The sequence below is a fragment of the Gekko japonicus genome, unplaced genomic scaffold (assembly GCF_001447785.1).
Source record: "Gekko japonicus isolate JY-2015 unplaced genomic scaffold, Gekko_japonicus_V1.1 scaffold3925, whole genome shotgun sequence".
NCBI lineage: Eukaryota > Metazoa > Chordata > Lepidosauria > Squamata > Gekkonidae > Gekko > Gekko japonicus.
The window spans coordinates 24,110-32,966 of NW_015176090.1; positions in this window are offsets into that span (position 1 = coordinate 24,110).

Consider the following 8,857-nt stretch of genomic DNA (forward strand, 5'->3'; position numbering starts at 1 on the left):
TCCACGGACACTGTCCAGCGATTGGATGAGGTCGGCAGACTATGGCCTGCAGTTTTCTATAGAAGTGACTAGTGAGAAGGAGTGTTCTCTCTCGCTTTACCCTTTCCGTGCCGTGCTTCCAAGAAGACATCTGTTATATCCAGATTCTGTGGTCTCATACCTCGGGGGACCTGTGGTGTGACTTCATTTGGAATACTGTGTGCAGTTCTGGTCACTGTATCTCCAAAAGGACATTGCAGCGCTGGAAAAGTACAAAGGAGGGCAACCCAGATGATGAGGGGGTTGGAGCACCCTTCCCTAGGAGGAGAGGCTGAAGAGTTTGGGACTTTTCAGTTTAGGAAAGAGACAAGTAGGAGGGGGGGGATATGAGAGAGGTTTATAAAATGATGCCCAGGGTGGAGAGAATTTTTTCTCCCTCTCCCAAAAGACTAGAACTTGAGGGCCTCCAATTAAGCTGATGGGCAGTACGGTCAAGATGCACAAAAGAAAATACTACTTTACACAGAGAGTGATTAGAATTTGGCATTCACTGCCAGAGGATGTAGTGATGGCCACAGGCACAGACACCTTAGTCAGGTTCAGGGCGGAGAGGTCTCTCAGTGGCTGCTTCCCATGGTGACTTGAGGGGAACCTCCGCTTTCAGAGGCACTAAGCCTCTGAATCCCAGAGCCAGGAAGCAACATCAGAGGAAGGCCTCAGTGAAAGTTCTTATGTTTATCTGCTACCATTAATTTGCAAACTATGTTGCCTGTATCCTGAACTATCCTGAACTCTTCCTGCTTTGAAAAAAATCTTTGAAACACGTCTTTATGGCGGCGTCTGTGTTAGCAGGATAATTTAGTGTTCGGCAGATCTGGATACACTACTGAGGTGTGAAATGCTTCTTCCACTTCGTAAGAAGACTCTTCCCTTTTGATCAACTTTTTGTACAAGGACTTGGCACCTGCCCGTGAACTTTCCTAAACCTATATATCAAAACAAAGACTGTATTTTTCTATGAAATTCATTTATATTTTCACATGTTATATGTACTGCACTGTTTATTTAAAATATATATAAAATTATAAAATGCATTTGTTTTGGGGGGTTTTACTTGCCCAAATTGGGCAAAGTTTATTATTATTTTTTAATAAGTTACATAAAAAAGAGCCATACATTTTAAAATAGCAAGCCGAATATCTCGCTCACATCATCATATTTGCATACAGCTTCCCATTTCCCCCCTTTGTTTTATTTTGTATTCAATAACAAACGCTATTAAACCAAGTATCTATTCCCTTTGTAAAACCAATTCATCAATATTCTATTTGCTATATTTCATTTTATCAGTACTATACTATTACTATTCTATTTTATGTCAATATAAAAACAACAGAAAAGAAACAGTCATAACTTATCAGTTTAACTATGCTAAAGAAAGCATATATTTCTTCTAAATCAACAATCTATTCCCTTTAAATATTCTTTCACATTTTTAACACTGTTAGTTTTCAAAATCCCATTAACTAGCACGCCTAAACATAATATGCATTTGTAAGCAATTCTTATTCATTAGTTTATCACGGTTTCGATACTCTCTCTGTCTGCCTTGTTCTACGCAAAACAGTTGCAGAGTCTCAAAAAAATATGCAAGGATCCAGTTTTGTTTTAGGAGTAGTTTGTTTTTTTTACTTCTGCAGTATTGGGTTTGGATGTAAGAGGTTCAAATCCCTGCTCAGACGTGAAACTCCCTAGCTGCCCTAACGCAGCCTGATCTACCTCACAGGGTTGTTGTGAGGGTAATAAGTGGAGGCTGAGACGCTCCAGATATGGCAAATACAGGATATGGGGGAAGGGGGGGGTTGCAAACTCAGTGGCTTTTTACTTGCTTCTCACATGTCCTAAAAATTCAGCCTACGTAGGCAAACTGTTGTCTGGACTGCAAAGTATAGAGAGGACAGGGATCAAGTGGTGAATGTGAGGAAGAAGAAGAAGAAGAAGAAGGAGGAGGAGGAGGAGACTGGAATTATACCCCACCCTTCACTACCCAAAGGTGTCTCAGAGCAGCTTACAAACTCCTTTCCCTTCCCCTCCCCACAACAGACACCCTGTGAGGTAGGTGGGGGCTGAGCGAGCTCTGACAGAAACTGCTCTTTTTCAAGAACAGCTGTGCCAGAGTTATGGCTTGCCCAAGGTCATCCAGCCAGGTGCAAGTGGAGGGGTGGGGAATTAAACCCGGTTCTCCCAGATTAGAGTCCGCGCACTTAACCACTACACCAAACTGGCTCCAGATATGGCAAATACAAGATATGGGGGAAGGGTTTTGGGTTTTTTTGCAAACTCAGTGGAACAATTAATTCCTAATGTTATGTAAATAGCTTATCATTGGGAGTTGGGTATGCGATTTAATCAGGGCTATTGCCCTGGAGTTTTAGTCTTGTATCTGCTGAATCACTAATAAAGCTGAACTGATCGCTAGGCTTGGGGGTCTGCTCATCCATGGAACGCAGTATTTAACATTGGCGATGAAGATGGGATCCTGCCTAGTATTTAACATAAGGAGTTGCACATAAAACATCCTGAAGCTTTGTACTTTCCCACTTGAGTGATGCATGTCTTCCTAGTAGTCCCCAGAAGAGCGGGAGTCATTTGAAATATGTCTGATTGAAACCCTACCCACAAACACTGCTCTCTCCCTTTAAATCGTCGTTCCATCAAATGCATTTTGTGTTGTTGTTTTTAAATTACACTGCAAAAAAGGAAGCAGCCAAAAAGATTCTCCCTCTTCAGACACCAGAGAGCTGCTGCTCGACTTTAAAAGTGTGAGTGTGTGGGGGGGTGGAATTGTGCAAACGATTGTGAAGGTGTCTACCAGGATAGAAGATGAATGTGGGAAAGAGAAAGCATCTTGGCAGTAATCTCCTTGCACCAAATTTGTTTCTTTGCCCAGTTCCAAGAGCTGGTCGTTATCTCTGATGCCCAGGGGGAGCCATATTGCACCCATCCTGCAGTCACTCCACTGGCTGCCCAGCCGGTTCAACTGGAGCTATTAATTATCACCTACGACAGCAGTTCTCGACCTTTCTTTTTTTTGCTCATGATGGCCCCCTTTCTGAGCCTCATTTACCTCTCCCCCCCCCCATAGAAGAGAAGAAGAGATTTGGATTTATACCCCGCCCTTCACTACCCAAGGGAGTCTCAGAGCAGCTTACAAACTCCTTTCCCTTGGGTAGTGAATCCAAATCATGATTGGATTCATACCCTGCCCTTCCCTACCCGAAGGAGTCTCAGAGCGGCTTACAAACTCCTTTCCCTTCCCCTCCCCAATACAGACACCCTGTGAAGAAGAAGAAGAGGAGGAGGAGACTGGATTTATACCCCGCCCTTCACTACCCAAAGGTGTCTCAGAGCGGCTTACAAACTCCTTCCCCTCCCCACAACAGACACCCTGTGAGGTAGGCGGGGCTCAGAGAGCTCTCTCAAGAACTGCCCTTGAAGAAAAAGAGGAGATTGGATTTATACCCCATCCTTCACTACCCAAGGGAGTCTCAGAGCGGCTTACAGACTCCTTTCCCTTCCCCTCCCCACAATAGACACCCTGTGAGGTAGAAGAAGAAGAAGAGATTGGATTTATACCCCGCCCTTCACTACCCAAAGGAGTCTCAGAGTAGCTCACAATCTCCTTTCCCTTCCCCTCCCCACCATGGACACCCTGTGAGGCAGGTGGGGCAGAGAGAGCTCTTGACAGAAACTCCTCTTGAAGAAGAAGAAGAAGAGGAGATTGGATTTATACCCTGCCCTTCACTGCCCAAAGGAGACTTTTCCCTTCCCCTCCCCACAACAGACACCCTGGGAGGGAGGTGGGGCTGAGAGAGCTCTTTCCAGAACTGTCCTTGTGAGTCCTTCCCCCCCCCTTCTGACAGAACTAGGGCTTGCCCAAGGTCATCCAGCCAGGTGCAAGTGGAGGAGTGGGGAATCAAACCCGGTTCTCCCAGATTAGAGTCTGCGCACTTCATCACTACACCAAACTGGCTCTAATTAGTCCTAATGGTTGGGGGGGGGCTTTGTGGATTGCTGCGCTTCAAGCAAGTTGGCACCCTGGTGCCTCCTTGCCCTGTCCTGGCAGGCAAGGACACTGGTAGCCAAGGGCAACTGCTTCCCCCAGTCTTCAGCCCTCTGCAAGACTAGCCAAGCAGGGACAGCTGCTTTGCACACGTGGCCACTACAGTTGCCAGCCTCCAGGTGTGGCCTGGAGATCTCCCGCTTTTAAAACTGATCTCCAGCTGACAGAGATCAGCTCCCCGGGAGAAAGGGGCTGCTTTGAAGGGTGGACTCGATGTTGCTGTACCATGCTGAGGTCCCGCCCCTCCCCAAACCCCGCCCTCTCCTGGATCCCCCCCCCCAAAGTCTCCAGGTATTTTCCAGCTCATATCTGGCAACCAATGCTCCCTCTAAGCCGTGGAGTCTTGTGAGCAAAAATTCTCCCTTGTGGTCTTCTGGCATTAAAGTCGTGAGCGTGCGATTTGGCTACTGGATGAATTAGTCCGCTCTGGAGCCCCATCCTTCCTGAGCTAAGGCAAAAATGTGTGAGACGGAGGCTAAGACAGTGTGAGCTAGCTCACACTAACTCAGCTTAGAGGGAACACTTCTGGCAACCCTAGCGGCAGCAGCCAGATTCACACGAGCCGGGGTGCGTGTGCCAAGTCCCACCCGGGCCGGGCTTATTGCACCACGGAGCGGTGCAGCGATGCCCAGGGTGCCACCGCAGCTCCCCGCCCCGATAAGGCTCCAAAAAGCAAAACCTCCTGTCGGCGCCTGGCTCCTCCCCGCCCCAAGTCCCGACCAACTTTCCCCTTCCATTCCCGAGTCGGATCTGCCCGGCGACTGCTGACAACTTCGGAGCGCCTCTTTCCGATTGGAGAAAATTCCCCTCCCTCGTCCAATCACAGCTCTTTCCGCTCTTCACGCGTCCTCAGAACTCTGCTCCAGCTGTGCGCAGCAAACAAGCCCGCGGAGGATTTTGCGTTCTGGGGGTCGAGATGACTCGCTTCAAGGGTCGCCTCATCCAGCTCCTGCGCGGAGCCGCCCTCCTGCTGGTGGGGCGCTCGGGGGAGTACCTCCGGGGGCCAAAATCCCCCTCCCACGTGCTGGGGAGGCAGGGTGGATTTGCACTCAGGCCGTTAGCAAAGGAAGGTTTTCCATTCTTACCCTGCGTTACCACGGTCTGCCGCAAGGGGGCATCGGTGGGTCGTGTTAGGCAATTGGTCACTCTGCAGGATCCACGACCCTTGCCGGTAAAAGACGCAACGGAGGGGTGCCAACCTCTAGGTGCTGCCTGGAGTTCTGGAATGACAACTCGAAAGCATCCTCAATGCGGAATATTTGAGCGGAGCGTCGGATCTGGGCTGCCAACGTTTTTCCTTTCCTTAATCCGAATCTGCCTGCTCCCCCCCCTCCCACCACCACTGACCCGGGATGTACTACATCCCCCAGTGACCCCCCTCCTCCGCAGAAGTCTTCCCTCCCAGTATTGAAACTCTGAAAGTTCCTTTCATGGAATGTTGTTGTTTTTTTAAGCCATGGGGGTGGATTCAAGTGGGGGGCTAACCCTATTTGCAAATCACCCTCTGAGCCAGTTTGGTGTAGGAGAGCCAGTTTGGAGTAGTGGTTAAGTGTGCGGACTCTAATCTGGGAAATCGGGTTTGATTCCCCACTCCTCCACTTGCACCTGCTGATGTGACCTTGGGTCAGTCACAAGCTCTGGCACAGCTGTTCCTGAAAGAGCAGTTTGTGTCAGAGCTCTTTCAGCCCCACCCACCTCACAGGGTGTCTGTTGTGGGGAGGGGAAGGGAAAGGAGTTTGTAAGCCGCTCTGAGACTCCAAGTGAAGGGCAAGGTATAAATCCAATCTCTTCTTCTTCTTCTTCTCTGGAAGGGAGGAGAAGGCAGGTAACTGTATATTGCCCACTGTGGGAGCAAATAGGAGCTGGGGCTTGTGTGGGAGGGCAGGATTGACCCACATAGCAGAACAAAGTTTGAGTCCAGTGGCACCTTTCTTGCAAAGGAGCCTTAGAAACAGACTAGAAGGGGAGATTGCTGAGTTACAAGTCATTACAACACTCAAGACAATGAAACCCCCAGGGCTTAACAGAGATAATGGTTTCTTATCTCACTACATATGCCAAACTCATTCAGTTCTTACATCTGTTGTAAATTTCTTTATTATGCTGTATGCTAATTTGCTGCTATTATCAGGTCTTACTGCCTTCATATAGTGTTAGCTATATTTACACCTCAGTTACTTATGCATCTTGACTTTAATTGGCCCTTTGTGGCAACACCCTCCCCACCTGCTACCTTTATATAATGGTAAGTGACTTCTGTTTCAATGTAGCTGAAGAAGTGTGCATGCACACAAGAGCTTATACCCAGAATAAAACTTTGTTGGTCTTAAAGATGCCATTGGACTCAAATTTTGTTCAAATAAATATTCTGTACCATATTGTTGTTGGAAAGGTTTATACTGCCTTGGCCTTTTGATCCTTATTTTTTGAATAAATGTGTGTTGGTTTTTATTAAGAACATAAGAATAGCCCTGGTGGACCAGACCAATGGTCCTTCTAGTCCAGCATCCTGTCTCACACAGTGGTCAGCCAATTCTTCTGGAGGGCCAACAACAGGGCATAGGGGCCGAGGCTGTTCCCTGATGTTTCCTCCTGGCTCTGGGATTCAGAGGTTTAGTGCCTCTGAATGTGGAGGTTCCCCTCAGTCACCAGGGTTAGTAGCCACTGATGGATTAATGAAAGATAAGTTTATTTACTGCCATTTTAAAGCTGTTTATTTGGAATACTGTGTGCAGTTCTGGTCACCACACCTTAAAAAGGATATCATAGCTTTGGGAAAAGTGCAGAAAAGGGCCACTCGAATGATAAAAGGGTTGGAACACTTTCCCTATGAGGAAAGGTTAAGGCGCTTAGGGCTCTTTAGCTTGGAGAAACGACGACTGAGGGGAGACATGATTGAGATTTATAAGATTATGCACGGGAAAGAGCAGGTAGAGAAAGAAGTCCTTTTCTCCCTTTCTCACAGTACAAGAACTCCTTGTGGGCACTCCATGAAACTGCTGAGCGGTCGGGTTAGAACGGATAAAAGGAAGTCCTTCTTCACCCAAAGAGTGATTAACACATGGAATTCACTGCCGCAGGAGGTGGTGGCGGCTACAAGCATGGATGGCTTCAAGAGGGAATTGGATGAACATCTGGAGCAGCGGTCCATCAGTGGCTATTAGCCACAAGGTATAGATAGGGACTCTGGGGCAAGCGATGCTCTGTCTTCTTGGTGCTGGGGGGGGCAACAGTGGGAAGGCTTCTAGTGTCTTGGCCCCACTGGTGGACCTCCTGATGGCACCTGGTATTTCTGGCCACTGTGTGACACAGAGTGTTGGACTGGATGGGCCATCGGCCTGATCCAACATTGGCTTCTCTTTTGTTCTTATTCCTGTGGCCATCACGGCATCCTCTGTCAGCGAATTCCACATTTTAATCCCTCTCGGTGTAAAGTATGCTTTCCTTTTACCCATCCTGAACTTACTGCCCGTCAGCTTTACTCCTAGGGAAAGTGCTCCACCACCACGGATCCTTTTGGTTGCCCTCCTCTGTACTTTTCCCAGCTCTGCAATGCCCTTTTTGATATGGTAACCTGCACCATAGATCTACATTATATCGGCCGTTTTATTCTCAGTCCCTTTCCTAATTATCCCCCAAACAGAGTTTGCCTTTTTCATCACTGCATCACACACGGTGGACTCTTTCATTGAGCTATCCACTATCACGCCAAGATCTTTTTCCTTCTCAGTTCAGCAAGTTGAGACCTCATTAGCCTATTCGTGAAGTAGGGATTTTTTGTCCCAGTGTGCAGCACCTTACACTAACCAACATTGTCGCCTGCTCACCCAGTCTGTGGGGGTCCTCTTGGAGCTCTTCACAGTCAGCCTTAGTTTTCACCATCCTGAATAATAATGTTATGTCATCTGCAAACTTGGCCGCTACACCAATAAATTAAATAATAAAAAGGTAAAGGTTCCCTTGCTTGAAAGCCAGTCAAATCCGACTCTAGGGCTGCGGTGCTCATCTCCGTTTCAAAGCTGAAGAGCCAGCGCTGTCCGAAGACGTATCCATGGTCATGTGGCTGGCATGACTAACCACCAAGGCACACGGAACGCTGTTACCTTCCCACTGAAGGAGTACCTATTTATCTACTTGCAATTTCTTGCTTTCGAACTGCTAGGTTGGCAGGAACTGGAACTAGAGACGGGAGCTCACTCCATCATGCGGCACACTCGGGTCTCAAACTGCTGAACTACCGACCTTCCACAGCCTGCAGTTCAGCGTCTTAACCACTTGAGCCACCACAGCTCCTCTAAATAGTACCTGTCCCAATACCAATCTTTGTGGAACTCCACTGCTTACTTCACTCCATTGTGAAAACTGTCCATTGATTCATAGAATTATAGAATGTTAGAGTTGGAAGGGACCTTGCAGGTCATCTAGTCCAACCCCCTGCACTCTGCAGGAGCATAGCCAAAACATAGCTCTACAACATACCCGAAAGATGGTCACCCAGCCTCCGCTTGAAAACGTCCAGCAAAGGAGCATCCACCACCTCCCAAGGCAGACTGTTCCACTGCTCAGCCACTCTTACAGTTAGGAAGTTTCTCCTGATATTTAGCCGGTAACGACTCCCTTGTAATTTCCACCCATTAGATCTAGTCTTGCAATCCGGAGCAAGAGAGAATAGATCTGCTCCATCTTCTACATGACAGCCCTTCAGATACTTGAAGACTGCAATCGTGTCCCCTCTAAGCCTCCTCTTTCTCAGGC